This window comes from Microtus ochrogaster, unplaced genomic scaffold (assembly GCF_000317375.1).
Source record: "Microtus ochrogaster isolate Prairie Vole_2 unplaced genomic scaffold, MicOch1.0 UNK19, whole genome shotgun sequence".
Taxonomy (NCBI): Eukaryota; Metazoa; Chordata; class Mammalia; order Rodentia; family Cricetidae; genus Microtus; species Microtus ochrogaster.
Window position 1 is genome coordinate 4,368,305 of NW_004949117.1, and position 4,260 is coordinate 4,372,564.

General features: G+C 43.0%; 1 pseudogene; it reads right to left on the bottom strand.

The window, feature by feature from the left end:
- Nucleotides 1-1,385: 1,385 nt before the first annotated feature.
- Nucleotides 1,386-2,658, bottom strand: LOC101984345 (annotated as a pseudogene).
- Nucleotides 2,659-4,260: the final 1,602 nt, after the last annotated feature.

Here is a 4,260-nt window from a genome sequence, read left to right on the forward strand (position 1 = left end):
AAATATGCTATATAATAACCCAAGCCTCAGAGTAGATTGATCACACTCTCTTTTCAAGGTACTATGTAGGAAGTATAAGATGACCATACTGTTTTATATAAACAGCATAAAATTCGGTGACAGAATGTACTTATATCATTAGCCAAAGCCAATCTGGTAACTTCTCAGCTCCTGGACAACGTCCACAATGGACAATGAAGAGAATATTTTCTCCAAAGGAAGAATCTTTCTGGTTATTGATAGCAACATAGGATCAATTAGAGAAGAGAAAATATTTTATCTTTAAATGGAAACATGACTTAGTCTTATAAACTAGAAAAACGCACATTGCAGGCAAAAGGGAAAAATATTTCATTTGTTGTGAAGATCCAAAGGAATCAAACTGAAAACAATGGGCTATAAGGCAACAAGAAATTAAAAGGAACTGGCAACACAATCTACTAATATGAAATGAAGCACATATTTGAGATCCTTAAGGGTGAAAGCAAACTTCCCTTGGCCCTTTTCTCTGCTGTTTATCAGTGACTAATGTTGTGACACAGTGAGAAAACAATGGGCACATGCTATAAGGCAACAAGAAATTAAAAAGAACTAGCAACACAATCTACTAATATTCAGACAGACTAATATCTCAACATTTGATGGGAATGTTATAGAGAAAATGAACATGAGCTAGTACTTGGAGCACAGTACAAACCCCTATTAGCAACCCTGACACCTACCCACAGGGGCATGTGGAATCACAGCCATTGTGGGGATGCCCACTTTATGACGTCAGACCACAGTGTTCCACAGAAAACTGACACAGGAAAGACGGTTTCCTCCATCGCCACACTGCGATTTCTCAGGATTATTTACCCTCCATTTATTTAGACAACAGAACACAAGCTCCAGCCATAGCACAACTGAGACAACCCTCAGGAAGACAACTTTACTTCGAAATAAAAATCAGTGCCAAATCCAAAGCATGGACAGAATAACATAACTGGACAGTCTCGGCTCCTCCTGTCTGTCTTTCTTCTTTGGGACTATTTGTTGTGTAAATAATTGTTTATGGTCATGATATACACATCACACACACGAGCAAACTCTGTTTTGTTAAGATAGCAAAATATTGACTTTCCTTTATTTTCTGGAAGTATTTAGAAGAATCTCCGTGGCTTATAACAGTTCTAATGACTGATCATGATGAGGTCTGCATCTTCTCAACAGAGGGAGGATCTTGAAGCCCTAGTTTACGATCTGACTGACTCTGGAGATCTTTACAAGAAAGGAACCTTAGCCAGATCCTGCTCCACCCCACTCCATATCAGAATTCCAGCCTCCACTATATCAATGGTTTGTGAAATTAGGATTCTGTGTTAATCTGGATGTCTTTTTATTTATTTTTTTTAGGGGTGCAATGAACTTTATTGATGGTATTCAAGAGAGTAGGGCTCCCTAAGCCCCCTCCTGCTATTCTGGGGGTCTGGGATGGAAACTGTGAGGGAGATGCTCAGTGTCAAGGGTTAGTTAGGACAGGGACTGCTCAGCAGCCGAGGAGCTCTCTCTTGCTGTGTCCTTGCTGGGATGGGTGGTCCAGGGCGGGCTTTTTACTCCTTGGAGGCCATGTAGGCCATGAGGTCCACCACTCTGTTGCTGTAACCGAATTCATTGTCGTACCAGGAAATGAGCTTTACAAAGTTGTCATTGAGAGCAATGCCAGCCCCAGCATCGAAGGTGGAAGAGTGGGAGTCACTGTTAAAGTCACAGGAGACGACCTGGTCCTCAGTGTAGCCCAGGATGCCCTTTAGTGGGCCCTCGGATGCCTGCTTCACCACCTTCTTGATGTCATCATACTTGGCAGCTTTCTCCAGGCGGCATGTCAGATCCACGACGTACACATTGGGGGTAGGAACGCGGAAGGCCATGCCCGTGAGCTTCCCGTTCAGCTCTGGGATGACTTTGCCCACAGCCCAGCGCCAGTGGACGCAGGGATGATGTTCTGGGCAGCACCACGGCCATCTCGCCACAGCTTCCCAGAGGGGCCATCCACAGTCTTCTGGGTGGCCGTGATGGCATGGACTGTTGTCATGAGTCCTTCCACGATGCCAAAGTTGTCATGGATGACCTTGGCCAAGGGGGCTAAGCAGTTGGTGGTGCAGGAAGCGTTGCTGACAATCTTGAGGGAATTGTCATACTTGTCATGATTCACACCCATCACAAACATGGGGGCATCGGCAGAAGGGGCGGAGATGATGACCCTCTTGGCCCCACCCTTCAAGTGGGCCCCAGCCTTCTCCATGGTGGTGAAGACACCGGTAGACTCCACAACATACTCGGCGCCGGCATCCCCCCATTTGATGTTGGCGGGATCTCGCTCCTGGAAGATGGTGATGGCCTTCCCGTTGATGACAAGCTTCCCATTCTCAGCCTTAACTGTGCCTTTGAACTTGCCATGGGTGGAGTCATACTGGAAAATGTAGACCATGTAGTTGAGGTCGATGAAAGGGTCATTGATGGCAACAATGTCCACTTTGGTAGAAGTGAAGGCAGCCCTGGTAACCAGGCGTCCAATACGGCCAAATCCGTTCACTCCGACCTTCACCATCGTGTCTCTGGAACGAGGCTGGCACTGCACGAAAAGAAGCGGCTGTCTCCAAAACAGGGAGGAGCAGAGAGCCCTGGATGTCTTTTTAAACTGCCTGCCAGTTCTTCTTGTGTACCATTTATTGACTTTACTCTTAGCTTTGTGCTTACTTCTGTCTGTCTGTTTTTGTCCAAATAGGAATGCTCACATTTTGTGAAAACATGCCCATTTATAAGCCTGTTAAAATGTTTACAATCACTAAGAACAAATAAGAACAGGCTGTGTATTTGTCTTTATTTGAATTATACCTCTTTGACTGTTGGAATTGTGATTCTCTTACTTTTTCTCAGTTCAGCTCTCTTGCACGAGCAAGATTAGATCCATGGTTTCTCCCGGATACAATTTGATGAGCCATAATAGTCTTCATATTTACATACAGTAGTCTGTTCTATTGTAATCTAATGACTATATATATGTGTATATGTATAATGTTATTATACATATACACATATATATTATTACATATATTATATATTATTGTATATTATATATATAGTATTATAGATTAGCAACTTTTTAGCACTGCCATGACATTTAAAAGCTGTTCTTGCAATTTTTCCAAAAACTTCTTTATTACCTTAACTTTATGGTGATCTAAAAGTACAAAATGAACAAAATGATTGGAAAAATGGTGAGAAATGTGTATAAAGGGTTGAAGCAGCAAAGCGAATAAACACATTTGTCTAAGAAGCTAAGTCTGCATTTGTGTGCACCGAAGGTGATGACGAGCAATAATGAGATAAGCCTATTGAGGTTTAAAAAACACAGGACGTGGAGATATAATATATTCCATGAAGGAATATTAGTTGAAAACTTGCATTTAAAGCAACTAGATCCCAGATACTTTCTCTCCCACAAAAGAGTGATGTCACTAAACCTCCCATCTGAGGAAATGGAAGTGTGCAGATTAGGCCTGTTGTGGTTGAAGGTGTTTGTGTAGAAATATCAGAGCTGAGGGAGTTATCAGGAAAACAATATATCTAAACAAGCGCTTGTTTACAAGTGCTGACTTACAAGAACACTAGCCTCCTTGCCTTTTGTCCTGGACCCACAACCATGCTCATCATCATCCTCAAGTGAACCATTACAGGATACCTCATTGGGTAAATTGATTTGCCCAAATGAAAGTACCTATGACTAACTGTCCCAGTAGTTTACAATGAGCCTCTGTCCAGTGACACCAATATCCACCTCTAAGTCCCAATTTTATGCTTCATGGTTAATTAAACATTTGACTGAAGACAAAAATCAATGCATAAGGAGAAATAGAAAGTGTGGAAAACAGAAGGCGGGAAAGATTACTGAAAAGTTCAGAGTGCTGGTTACTCTTCCAGAGAACCCAAGTCTGGTGCCCAGTACTCACTCACCTCAGGGAGGCTGCCACTGCTGCTAACTACAGTTCCAGGGACTCTGATAGCTTCATGTGGCACAGTGAGTGTGAGCCCGCATGCAAACACACACATACACACACACACACACACACACACACACACACACACACACACACACGTGAGAGTCCCCTTGGTATGCTGTGAATACCATTGGTTAATATAGAAACTGCTTTGGGCCTATTGCAGTGTGGAATAGGGCAAGGTGGGAAATCCAAGCACATAGAAGAGGAGAGAGTAAGC